The sequence below is a fragment of the Mus caroli genome, unplaced genomic scaffold, assembly GCF_978045245.1.
Source record: "Mus caroli unplaced genomic scaffold, Mus_caroli_1 scaffold_3, whole genome shotgun sequence".
NCBI lineage: Eukaryota > Metazoa > Chordata > Mammalia > Rodentia > Muridae > Mus > Mus caroli.
In genome coordinates, this window is record NW_028227258.1 from 13,117,174 (window position 1) to 13,131,585 (window position 14,412).

Below are 14,412 nucleotides of genomic sequence, written 5' to 3' on the forward strand. Positions count from 1 at the left end.
CAGCTAGAATACGTAAGAACTACCACTTAACAACGAAAGTCAAAGAATGATTTTTGAAACAATCAAATAACTAGTGCTGTTTTAAAATGGATGACAGGGGCTGGCGAGATGGCTCAGTGGGTAAGAGCACTGACTTGCTCTTCCAAAGGTCATAAGTTCAAATCCCAGCAACCACATGGTGGCTCACAATCACCCATAATGAGATCTGATGCCCTCTGCTGGATGACATTAATAGACATGTCTCCAAAGATGATGTATACCAAGCACGTGAAAAGTTAGGTGCTCAGTATCGCTAATCATCCAAGAAATACAACCAAAAGCATCACAAAACACCCCGAAGTAGGAGCTGTCAGCATGAACTCGAGTGCACTGCTGCCGGCAAAATTCTGAAACTTGTGTATAAAACACCATGGGGGTTCCTCAAAGTGTGTGAAGTAGAACCATCCTATGATCCAGGCTTCCTGCTTGATTGTGAAGGCAGAGTCTTGAAGAGACATGTGATTCACCCATCCACAGAAGCACTGTTCACTAGAGCCATGAAGTGGAAACAATGCAAATGTCTTGAAGGAGCCAACAGAGAAACACAGTTTGATCCATCCTCACGGTGCCTTGTCACTCAGCCTTCAGATGGAAGGAAATTCTCCACATACTACAGCAGGGTGAACCCCAGGGCACTATGTTGAGATAAACAGATACAAGAGGCAAACAGCATCTGACTCCACCTGCCTGAGATCCTATCTCATTAGATCAGTATCTAACATATTTAAATTCATAGATACGGAAAGCAGAAAGTTGGCTACATGTAGCAAGGATCAAGGAGGAACAACATACTTTCCCAGTCACAGCAGAGGCCTGAAATCTTGGCTAGAACCAACTCATATACTATGGTTTTGCATGTAGATGTTTTGTGTAAGGTAGTTCCATTTATAAACTAGGCACAGTAAGAAATCAACAATGACAACTAACAGTAAAATATGACAACTCAACAATTCAGTCTGTAAAAGTACACAGATGTGCTCGTTCACATCTCATTGTACTGCAGGCCATGGTGATCTCTGCCCATGATTGACAACCCAACAATTCAGTCTGTAAAAGTACACAGATGTGCTCGTTCACATCTCATTGTACTGCAGGCCATGGTGATCTCTGCCCATGATTGACAACCCAACAATTCAATCCATAAAAGGTACACAGATGTGCTCATTCACATCTCATTGTACTGCAGGCCATGGTGATCTCTGCCCATGATTGACAACCCAACAATTCAATCCATAAAAGGTACACAGATGTGCTCATTCACATCTCACTGTACTGCAGGCCATGGTGATCTCTGCCCATGATTGACAACCCAACAATTCAATCCATAAAAGGTACACAGATGTGCTCATTCACATCTCACTGTACTGCAGGCCATGGTGATCTCTGCCCATGATTGACAACCCAACAATTCAATCCATAAAAGGTACACAGATGTGCTCATTCACATCTCACTGTACTGCAGGCCATGGTGATCTCTGCCCACGATGTTTTTTTTTTCTTATTGGGAGTTTTTGCCTTGCCAGTTGGGAAGAGTATTTTGCTACTTCTTTTTGTCATATCTAAGTCACCAGCATCACTGCCTGCACCCTTTGGGACAACACTACTCCGAACTGTGAACTATTATTTCAGGAACTTCCCATTTAATGTTCTTTAGATCATGGTTGGCCATTTGTAAAAGAAACCATGAAAGATGACATCCTAGATAAGCAGTGACTACTGTATTATTATTATATTATTATTATTATTATAAAATACTACCATCACTTTCATATTGCCATGAGATGTACAATTAGGTAAAAAGACAAATGATTCATTTCTGTATCATCAGCTAATTTTACTTGGGGAATCCAAATCTCTATATTCAATAGTACTAAGTACACTTTTGGGGGGTTTTATGAGGTTTTTTGAGATGTTTTATTTTCAATTGTGTGTATGTCTGTCTGTCTGTCTGTCTGTCTCTCTGCAGAGGCTTGTGCCTGTGAGAACAGAAGGCAGAAGGACATGTTAGATCCCTTGGAGCTGGAGTTATAAGCAATTGTGAGCTGTCTCCTCAGGCGCCTAGGAACCACATCTGGGGAAGAGCATCTGGAAGAGCAGCATGATGACCTGGGCACTGAGCCATCTCCCCTCCCCCACGTGCGTTTCCTTAAAGTTACTCCCAGTAGAAACTGCTTTTCAACCTTCATGCATCTCCTATCTGTTTTGTTCTTATCCCTTGCCTGCTCTGGAAACCAAATCCACAAATGATTAAGTACCAAATGGAAGCACATATGCTCTGCTTAACCAACGAGGAATACATGTTATACTTAATACTGAGTCAAGGATAAAGATAGCTCTTGAGGCACACACCCCAAATAAACGCTTTAAAAATAAAATTCCTCTGCTTCCAAAATGACAACCCAAAACATATGTAATAGCAACCACTTCATTACACCAAATGTTTGTTTGGTATCAGTTTTAGACAAGTGAAAAGGCTTTTGCTCAGATATAGAACCTAATTTTTTTAAGTTTTAAAACAGTTTATATATTGCTGTATGTACCTGTGCACACTGTTATAGGAAGGTCACACATGCACAAGGCACACATGGGAGAATCATAGGGACCATTAGGAAGTAATTTCTCTCTTTCCACCTTCACATGGGTTTGAGAGTACAGACTTGGGTCCCGAGGCTTGTGAAGCAAGCACTGTGCCTGATGAGCCATCTCTCTGGACCAAGCGCATTGATTCTGAGAGGTGCTGGTCCTCTCTGGCCCAAGCGCGTTGATTCTGATAGGTGCTGGTCCTCTCTGGCCCAAGCGCATTGATTCTGAGAAGCACTAGGCCTTCCCTTGCACCCTCCCTTCGCACTCAAGATGCCTGCTTTCTTTCAACTCATCTCTGTGGAGTTCTAGAAATGATATTTTATACTTTCCAAAACTAATGGGTTTAAATGTGCGCTCTTGACCACACCGGTGTTCAATAAGTGAAGTTTTTCCCAAGTGCCCTAAAGGAAGTAAAACCAAAAGAAGACTATCAATAAAAACCAGTGAAGGTCACTGTCTTCGTTTCATATAAAGTGCTAGCAGCGGGTATCGTGCTATGTATCTGAGGGACAGATATGGGCCAGGTGCTGGTTCTCTGTAGGCTAATGTTTGCTTGCTTTGTGTCTCTTTCGTTCTATTCTTCACATTGTTAAAATGGACAAAACAATAGCTGCCAACCATAGAGTTGTCGATTATGTCACTCATGATTACTCCATGGATGTGATCAAAACTAAAACTAAGTAAATATACTCACAGATGGCTCATGAATATTAAACCAACCAACTACAGAGAAGGGGTCACTTTCCATCTTATCCCTTCCCAGGACTATCCCAGGGCCATTAGTTAGTGGCAGACTGTGACAGACAAAGAACCAAGCTAACTAGTCTGCTCCTCCAGTTATCACTCCAGATGTTACATGTGTCCATATGTTTTATCTAATGGGTCATCTGAAGAGTAGACTTGCAATTATGACAAAATTACACATTAAGATGTTTCAAGGAAATGCAGTGACTCAAACCTACAGTTGCTTTTCTTACCAATATTCCACATTTAAATATAGTAGGGCTATGCCAATTACGTTCTGCATACAAGTCAAGTAAGAATACTTAGAAAAGAGAGATGGAATTACCCTTAATGAGAGTGCCTAAAGGATGTACCCAAGCCAGCCACGGAACGACCTACAGCCAAGGAACGCTCTTGGAGATGCTGCCTCGATTACTGTTCCCTCGCCATCTAATCTACAGATGACCTGCTTGCTTTAAAAGACAGCCAACGCTAACAGAGGAGGGAGGAACTTTCAACATAAAATAAAGTTTAAAAAAGAAACCAGGCTATTTTCAGCTTGTCGAATCGGCCGTGGTACCAGTTCACACTTTACAAAGCAGTGGGTGAAAGAGCTAGAATTGTTCAAAAATAGCCCTTTGTCAAATAGAATGTTTCATTTCACATGGCTAGGCAGAGGGACAAAAAATAACCCCACAGGTTTGGAAGCTTGGGTGTCCCAACAATTTAGAACCAGCAGCCAACATGGCAGGTTTGCATATCTACAATACCATTATTTTCGGGGGGAAGGGGGAAGTAAGCAATTCCAGAGACCTTTGGGGCACCCTGAGAAAAGACTCCAGTGAGTTCTTGATCACTGAATTCTAAAGCCTGAAGAAGAGAGAAAAAAATCAGCCAACCAACCAGGTGATTTCAATAAAAGATGTGAGAATGAAAGGGGGAAATTAACACATCACCCATCTACGCATGCCTTACAGTCTAGAGGAGCCCAATGTCTGGGCTTTGTCACTAATGGTATACAGTAATTATGGCCATGTGGTCAGAGCTAAATGTCCAACAGGAAATAAAGGTGAAAGGGGAATGAATAGTTAAACCTAGTTAAACTTTCAAGACTGCTAAGCCCACTCTATGTTTGACGAACAATGCCTGAGATAAGTGGAAAGGAACTTGAAGCTCCTAAGAACTTAAGCCAACTTTTTTATAATAGGCTCCAACTAACCAAGGCAAATTCAGCTTAAAATCCTCAGGTCCTTGAGAGCCCGGCTTCCATCAGAAATCATCTCTTGGGGCCTAAGAGGAAGGTCAAGTTTCACTGTGGTTTGCAGTACAATGCTCTAGTCTTCATTGCTTCAAGACTGGCTCATCTCAGAACAAGCTTCAGGTCCTAAGTGTGTCCTTCAGGGCCGTCATGTCCCTTGACTCCCCTTCTACAAGCACCAGAGACACTTCACAGCCAACCACCTCAGTGGAGCCCCAGGCTCATGACCCAAGCAAGAAGGATGGAAGTAGATCCCAAGGGAAGCCCAATGAAGAACTCTGGAGAATAAATCAAGAACCCAGATAAAACACCATCTCAACCCTGGGTTCCTGTCTCACTCTTAATAAGGAGGGAATGTTATGTGGCTTTTCAACACATAAGGAAAACTGAGGCGCGGTCTCCTCCATGGAGGAATTTTTTTCTCTGGTGAGAAATGAGGTAAGAATCTAAGTGTTGGGGGGAGACACTGAGCATGTAACGCATCTCCCAGCCACCACTCTGCTCAAAGGTCACCTCTGACAAACGTACACCAGGAGCCAAACAGGGACCTTCAAGGTCCACCAAATGTGCCTCTTAGGTACATGTGGACTTTGTAGTGGGAGCTTCTGCTAAGAGTGGTGGTGTGGCATAGGTCACAGATTCTCTAAGTTATGGACTGAGACAGCTTCAATCTGTGCCCAGCATTACTAGGGCACCAAAGCTAAAGACCTGAGAATCTGACATAGGAGAACAAAGGCTAAAAGTCTGCAGGAGACTGTCTCAGGATATGGTTTCTACTAGGGGGAAAGTTGTGGGCTCGGGCCCACAAACGAATCCCTAGAAGCTGACAATCCTCTATTACAGGTGCCTCTTCTCTGGACAGACACACACCCCCTTCTCTCATCAAAGCTGCTCCCTGGCTTTAATTACATCTTCTTTCTTTAGTTCTCAATCCCACCTTTCTCTGGGTTCTTAGGATTTGGTTACTTGTTCTAATGAAAAGTTGAGTTACCTGAAACAACGTGATCTGAGAAACCACAGACATGACTTGCATTTTTAAAAATAAACTCAAATTGAACATGTAAACTTTAGTAGAGATTCAAAACGTGTTGAAATTGTCTAGTTTGAAGAGTCCAAACCCTTTCTCCAGAGATGTTAGCCTACAGAATTAATTTTCTAGATAAAAAAGTTTATGCATCAAAATGTTCACCACGATGTCATGATTATGATCAATAAGATACTGACAAGGAGCCGGGCAGTGGTGGTGCACGCCTTTAATCCCAGCACTTGGGAGGAAGAGGCAGGTGGATCTCTGAGTTCGAGGTTAGCCTGGCCTACAGAGTGAGTTCCAGGACAGCCAGGGCTAGACAGAGAAACCCTGTCTCCAAAAAACCAAAACCAACCAAACAAACAAAAAAAAAGATACTGACAAGGGGGATGATTAGGAAATTTTAGTATGTCTACCTCATGAAAAGTTATGCAGGCATTTAAAATGTTTAGTCCTCACTTATAATTTGGTGAAAACTAGTGTTAAAGAGTAAAAGTTTAAAAAATACAGTAACAGTTAACTTATCACAGTTAAAACCAAACACAAATAATGTTGTCAATGGTTATCTTTACTTGGTAAGAGTATGCTATCTATTTATATTCTTATACTCTCCATTTTTTTAATAATTGTACAATGGGTAAAATTTTTAAAGAGTGACTCTCATTAGAAGGAAAATATTTTATTTTCACTGAATTTTTTCCTGCATTTAGTTGATAATTCTTTTAGTGTCCAAAAGGATTTCATTTTTCTGCAAGAGTATTGAAGGTTACTAAGGCAAAGGAAATGAGAAACATGAGCAAGAAAAACTCACTCTGATTAAAAATATCTCTACTAGTTCTGTGGCTACCACATCAGAAACAGATCTCATGCCTGACATTCAAAGTTCTTCACAGACTAAAGCCTAGCACATCTCAGCTGACAGCTTCTCTAGCTATGGAAATCAGTCGAAGTTTCAGATCGTCACTTAATTCACTTCTGTGCATGAAGACGTCTCTGGCCATCTGACCAACCACAGCACTTCTGTGGGTCCCCTCTTCTCTGTGGGTCCCCTCTTCTCTTCTGGTATTGCTATAGCACCTAAGGCTATATCACCTGCCAACACTGAGCCCATTCTGTCATTCAGTTCATTATTTCTGAGTATGTCAATACCTCTCAGCTAGACCTGGAGTTTCTAGAAGTCAAAAATTTAGATGCTTTTCAGTAGTTCCTGGTCAAATACATACAGAGGCAAAGGGGAAGTAGAATTCTACAGCCGGGCTTGCATTATATTCATGCCCTCAGTGGTATCATCTAATTGTAGCCTGCTGTTTAAAAATCCTACCTATGACATCACTCGTAGGACATGCATTTTCCATTTTCTGCTTTTGGAGCATTAATAATCAATTTCTGCTTATTCATTCATATCAATTCTGAGGTTCCTCTGGGGATCAAACTGATTGGGTTGCAATATGCCTCACTAAGGTGCAGAATATAAATAACACATAAAATGACCTTCTAGAAATCACAAGACCACACACAGGGCCCAGCTTCTCTTACAGGTTTTGTCTGAACAACAAATATAAATCTTTGTCCCCATGTTATGTCCTTACTTAGACCGTGGGCTTTAGTCTATTAATATCCCCTTTAACCAAAAAAAAAAAAAAAAAAAACCTCTCCAGATCAATTGGTTCAGTGCTTCAGAAGTGATGGACTAAATGGCTGTGTTCTTGTGTGCCATCAAACACTCTGCCGGGACTTGGAAATCCACACCATCTGTACATTAGCAACCTAACACCGGCGACATCAGCAAGAGTCACACATCTTAAAGAGATAATCCATAAATCATAAATGAAATCAGGTCAAAGGACCTGCTCGAGGAGAAGGAGAGACCTGGTGTCCACTATTTTTGCAGAAGGAGCACACAAGGTCAGTATGATTTGACTCTGGAGGGCAGAGCATCAACTAACAAAAGCACTTCCCACTGTTCATGACTCCATCCTACTGTAACACATACATGTTTTATTTAGTAAAGTAAGAGAAGCAAGCACTTAAGAGTAAGTGCCTGTTCGGATGCTAGCACTTACCGGATGACCTCAAACCTTCTCTAGAGTTGAGCTCCTTAACATATAAACCTGCTATGCCAACTCCCAAAGGTGTGACAAGCCAAATAGCATCACTTGAGTCTCGGCTTATTTATCACCCTGCTGTGCATGATTCAGTCTCGCACCCACCCCCTAAGCTAGATCACTGTTCTTCCTTTGAATGTTACCCAAAAACTAAGTAGCCATTTCCAGATTGCTTACTGTGCTGCTAATTGATTCTCCCTAGGCTCGAGCATCCAGCACCACCCAAAAGCAGGTTGGGCATCTCTGGTTCGGGCCCAGCTCTCCATCAGAGTGTTATCCAAATATACATTTTTTTTTCTAGATGCTAAAGAAATGGACTTTTTCGCACAGGATCGCAGGGCAATGTGCAGAAAGTTTACAGGTTGCAGTCACTAGTGTTTGAGACTACTATGAAAATTAATATTATACTTAATATCTAATAGTGCATAAGTGGACCCAACACTGACTGATACAGTAGATGACTCACGGATGTTGGAGAGAGGGAGATCTGGATTCAAATTCTTGTTCTGTGACCTTGAGATTGTAATTTAAGCTCTCTCTTCCTCACTTTCCAGAACTGGTTCTGAGTTGATGTGATAATTCAACTCGATCTCACACACACACATGCCTAATATATGATATTATTCATGATTCCTATACATCTTTTCTTTTTTGAATCCGTCAAACCAATGCTGAATATAAGACAAATTCTATTTAAAAAAAATTCAGTTTGGGGGGATGTTTTGATATCAGATAAAGTGGATGTCTAGTGGGATGAGAAGTGGAGAAAGGAGACGTGTGGGAAAAGAGATCTCAGTGACACACTTTCAAGAATACACAACATGCTTTGCTCAAGGAGGTTGACACTGGGGCTGGGGACAGAATATCATGACAGCTCAACCCAGCGGGGGACTGGGAGCTCTGCCCACTTCATCCTGCCAGAGAGTCTAGAAACTGAAGTGGGACCCCACAAATAATCCGGTCCAATCCCCTCCTCCTTCTGCCCAAACCACTGGGCGCCAATGATGCTGAATCATGAGCCTGGCAGCAGCCGCCCTCCTCAGCCGCTTCCACCCTGGCAAGTCTCCAGGACAGGGACTGGAGGGAATGGGCGCAGCGACCTGGGGTGTGGAGGAGAGGGGCGGGGGCAAGGGCAGGTACTCACAGCTGAGGCACCTCTCTGGCTGGATCCAGTGGCCGGTCCCTCGGTGGCCCACACTCCCCGCCAGCGGCTGGCGGCTCCCCGGTCGGTCCACCCCGCGGGTCGTCTTGGGATCACCTCAGCTCGCCCACCGCCCGGGGCAGCCGCGGTTCAGAGCTTAGAAGCTCGACCCGACCAGGAGCAGCTGGAGCAGCTGTCGTGCCCAAGGGGGTGGTAGCTACCGATGGGCCAGACCATTTGCCCACTGCGCCCAGGGGTGCGCAGCGTGCATGGAGGTACAAGCACCAGAACCTCGGGAGGACTGGCGACGGGCAGAAGAAACCAAGGAAAAGAAGGGACCTCTACCCACAACTAGTCCTGAGAGCTAAGGACCTCCTGGACTCATGGCTTCTCATCTAGGTATGCAGAAGAATGAGCTGGGCTTTCCAGGGCACCCCTCACCCCGTCTTATTCTTGGTCCCGCTCAGGGAGCGTTCAGAACGCCTTTAACAGAGGACCTAGCAACCCAAGCTCCAGGGTGCCGTCCCCTCCTAAGGGGATGCTAGGGGAGCTGGCCTGACACCTATCTGGGCCACCTTCTTCATCTTGTGACCCAGACCACCAGGTCCCAAGTCCACATGTCAGCTTAACACATAGGAGTGCCTTAGATCTCGCAAAGGGGCTCTTCTGGTCTTTTATTACTATTTAGCTATATTTAGATAATAATAATAGAGTATCAAAAGTCAACCTGAAAGTTAGTAAGATCAAGTGAGCGCCCTTGCATCAGGATGTCGGAGGAGCTTAGAGCCCACTAACAAAATCTCAACACGGAAGTTGGAAAACGTATATTGAAGGGGTAGACACTTTGGACAGAGCTATGATAAAGTCCAGAAAAAATTCAAGAATAATTGTGCTTTTCTTGTTCATGACTTCAGTCCATTTCCGTTCATGATTACTGTCTTGGTAACCCGAAAATAATCGTTATCTCACATGAGATGAACCTCACAGGATGGGGAAAGTTCATAAGCATGAAATTTCTGTGACTTCCACAGTTCGTGCCCAGCCAGACTCATGTACGTTTCCAGAACACAATGGTTAACAACCAACTGTAGAGCTCTCCATCTAGAAGAAAATTGGCAGTTACCTATAAACTAAGACTATGGTGGGGTGCTTTATATATCCCAAATAAAATGAAATTTCACAACTTAAAGTTACTGTTTCTGGAATAAACTGGCCCCTTGAATAAGCCAACACCAATTGAGCACTTACATGAACATTACAGTGGAAGTATTTTCAATTCTAGCCTTCCCTTGCTACTTTACTCCTATTGAGATCAGTGGGAATGCTTCTGGTTTTCAGATGGGGCGTTAACTGGTGTAGAACAGACGCTGACATCTGGACTTAACACTGGGGGTGGGGGGTCGGGGAAATACACTGTAAGCCTTAACATAGCTATCACTGGGACCTGGGTGTGAGTCTGACCGTTGTGAAAACTGGGTTTTATGATAGAGAAGAGATATTTGGGTATCTAAGATGGATGTCACCCTGGTGTGGAAAAGGAGACCAGAAAGGGGTAAATGGATGTTTTCCAGAATTGCTGGAACATCAAGGTCAGCAGCTCAATGGAGCATTCCGTGAGGGTGAGGATCGCGCTGCCAGTCTTACACCATCATTACTCTCTGCCTACACCTCACACTACACGTACACGTCAGGCCACCATTCTTCCAATCTCAAGCAAGAGGGAGAGTCACTACCAACGTTGAAGCTCAAGACAGCATGTACAGGACTTAGGAACAGACGTTGTTGCTTTTCCGTATGGTGTGCTATTGGGATAAGGTAAACTGACGTTGCGCGTCATCATAAGCATAGCCGATATCCCTAGAGCCCGGCGTTGCTGGGGAACCCAGAGAGCCGGCTCCCTAGAGAAGCCAACAGCTTCAACACAGGGCACATGGCCTCAGTCTCAGATAGGTGCAGCTCTCGACACACTCAACTGTTCCCCTATTAAAGGTGGCAGCAAAAGATTTCAAGAGATGCCTAAAGATAGAAATAGATATATAGAAAGAAGGGATGTGGCCTATGAATACCTAGGGACCTGGTGGTCTTGTGTCATCTCTAGCCACCTATTTGAAAGTTGATGTTCTTAGCACATATGTCTCTGAATGAAGAAAGGGAATGTTTTATGAAAACTTGGGAAGTTGTCAAAGTGAAGGGGGTAGGGTGTCACAGATCCTGCGCCCCTATTCTTTTTCAATGTCCTGAAAACCTAAAGATACAGTAGGGCCATAAAGGGGAAAAATCATTTTCTAAGATAAGTACATGAGGTTTACATCTATGAGCTACTTCTCTAATCCTCATGACAAAAGACAGGTCATAAAATGTGAAGAATTTCAGTAACTTTATGGCTGAGGTGATTATAATTAATATGTAAAGTAATTCATGTAGGCTAAGCTCTTAATGAATGTAGCTACTAGTGTAATAATAGGTTTGAAACAGCCTTGGAAATTCCACAATATGTATAGGTTCCACCTATACCATGCCTTTATATATAAAATACGACTCTGTGGCTATCTCAAGTCTCATAACTTCCATTATATTCTGTATTATTATAAAAACATACTGATTTAAAAAAAAAAAAAAGACAGGTCAGACATGGGAGAGAAAAGACTTTCTGTGGTGAACCAAGCTTGACTTACGGGAAGGATAGCTATTATCCATGGTTGCTTTAAACTTTACTTACATGTCAGTTAGTGAGGCAAATTCATTTGTATTCACAAACAAGCATGATCTGAGAATCTTTAAAAGTGTTGCTTTGAAATGATGCTAAGAAAGGTGAACACAGTGCTTGATGCCTTTGACAAAATTAAGTCGTGGTAAGCTGCTCAATGCGGAAGGCTTATCAGAGCATATTCACTCCGTCTCTGATACATGTCAGATGAGGCCAACGTTTGCGCCATCCCAAATTCTCAGTTGAAGATGTGAATCGTGTAGGTTTTCCTGGTCTGCCTTGAGCTAGTACTTAGTAAATGATTTGTGTATCTGGGGTAAATATTACAACCCATCCATCATAGAGACAAAGGAAACCACTAGATAAAAACGGCAACCCTAGTCGAGAAGCTGCTTTCCAGCTTGAGCCAAGGCCTGGCATCCCCCTCACCTACCATTGTGGTAATCTGCCGCTCAGAAAGCAAGCCGTGAGTTCCATGCCAATCTCTTTCATACTTGTGTATTTATTTTTGGTTTCTTGACACAGTCTCGCTGTGAATTCCGACAGCCTACCAAGTGTTGGGCATAGAGGTTGACACCAGTGTGTTCAGTCATACTTAGTTTGACATCTATTTGCACCGTTAATTTCTGAGAGAGATGAGTCATTTCTCACATGAGGATTAGATGCTAAGGCTCTCATGGGAAACACTGTTTAGGTTCTCAGAGTCTGAAATGGGTGATAGTTGAGCATGCATCTAGCCAGTGACTCCCGAAAGCTTTGTGCAGTTTCTCTCAGGAGCTTAGGACGAAATCTGGAATCTCTGTTTTGTGATGCCCCTTAGTTGATTCAAGGGCTCAGGGTCAAGCAAAACAAGAATAATGGAGAGCCCCTCTCCCTTCCTCCATCTCCCTCTCTCTCCTCTCTTTCTCCCACCCCTTCTGTCTTCCCTCCATTGTCTGTGTCTCCCTATTCCTCAGCCAGTCTCTCCAGTCTTCCAGACTTAACTCTTTACCCCAACCATTAACTGAACAGGGAACAAGAAATAGTTATTTAAACTAACTAGAAATGTATCTACTGCGTGTAGGACAGCTTTCTGTGTTCTTTTCAATATTACTTTATTGCACTTACTTATGTATGCATGACCCAGCACCCGTATGGAGGTCAGAGACACGTTAAAGGAGTGATTTTTCTCCTTCCAGCATGTGGTCTTGGGTGTCAGACTTAGGTCAGCAAGCTTCATAGCAAGTGCCTTTACCCAGAGAGCCCTCTTACGGAAAATAGTGCTTCAAATTGTTTTATATGTGTATAATTTTTGGAGAATTGACGTGTTTATAATACTGTCATTTCTCACCTAGAAGGCGATAGGTGTTTGTAGTTTTCATGCTCTGCGCCCTGTACCTTTCTTACTGGACTCACCTCAGAATGTTACATACAACATCTATCTTCTGAATCGAATGTTCTTCCCAAATCACTAAGTGCTATTTCCCTAGATAGGCAGGGGCCAGTGTTCTCTGCAGTTTATTTTGTTTATCCAATGCAACCAAAGGTCGCGTTTCATCATGGAAGCCTCAAGAGAATTTTCTAAAAAGTGGGGAGGCATATATTCAGGAAAGGTAACTTCATCTCTTTTCTGTCATGAATCCCTTTGTCTCATTGGTTGCTAGAGATGCCAGTGTACGTGATTATAGAGATGCTTGTGTGACTGACTCCCCATGATGGGTAAAGACTTAATGTTTTGTACATAAACTGTTATTAGTGTGCCTTCCCTAACTGTGTTCATTTGCTTCCTATTTTGCTTAGCATTTCCTTTTCCTCTGCTGACTTGCCCTCTGTTAAATTCCCCTTCACAACCTATTGATAATGGCTGGTAATCTGTATGTAGCCAGACTTCTTGAACTGAGCAGCATTTCCTTCCGTTGTTAAAGCCCACTTTGGAGTGGACACTCTTCCTCTGTCGTAGCCTTTGGCGTGTTTCTCGTGTCTTTGGCATCTATACTAGGAAGAAAGCAGATCTGTCTTTTCAGAGGCTGCTGTTGCTTTTGCAGGTATTGTTATGCTGACTTCACAAAATTATCCAAGGAGCACTCCTATTTCTAACACCTATAATAATTAAAATAAGATTGGAAGGATCTCCTTTAATAACTCTTAAGTTCAACACTGAGTTCATCTGACTGTAGGCTTTTCAATGGCAGACAGTCTCTTCTATTGATCTACTTCAGGGGATTGCTATTGTTGTTGTTTGTATCTTGTTCTTAATTCTTATGTGTATGTTATGGTTTTATAAATTTTTCATTAAAAATTATCTCTGCTCTACCATTTTATTTGCACTCCGTTGTTTTAGAAGGATTCAATTTTTCATTAAAAATTATCTCTGCTCTACCATTTTATTTGCACTCCGTTGTTTTAGAAGGATTCAATTTCCCAAGATCTTTGGACTACTATGTCTTTAATATTTTAAAATTTTCACTTCATTGTGTGTTTCTTAATTTTCAATTGGAGTAGAATGAGACTGTAACCTGTGTAAGTTGTAACTTATTAAGAGTTTCTTTTGAGCCAGGCAGTGGTGGCGCACGCCTATAATCCCAGTATTTGGGAGGCAGAGGCAGGCAGATTTCTGAGTTGGAGGCCAGCCTGGTCTACCTAGTGAGTTCCAGAACAGTCAGGACTACACAGAGAAACCCTGTCTCAAAAAAAAAGAAAAAAGAGAGTTTCTTTTGATTATGTGCATAATTTCTATAAATATTTTATTGAGATAAGAAATATATTTATCTATATATTTACATGTTCTATTGAAGAAATGAAATGTTCTCTACAAAAATGTTCTATGATGTGAACATATATCACGCCCTA

General features: G+C 42.5%; 1 protein-coding gene across 3 annotated transcripts in view; it reads right to left on the bottom strand.

The window, feature by feature from the left end:
* Ttll7 (tubulin tyrosine ligase like 7) overlaps positions 1-9,099 on the bottom strand; it is a 131,861-nt gene extending 122,762 nt beyond the window's left edge. For all 3 annotated transcript variants that reach the window (XR_015046656.1, XM_021157826.3, XM_021157823.3), the window contains exon 1: positions 8,880-9,099. The gene's annotated coding sequence lies outside the window, so the exon portion shown is untranslated. The remainder of the gene's footprint in view (positions 1-8,879) is intronic.
* Positions 9,100-14,412: the final 5,313 nt, after the last annotated feature.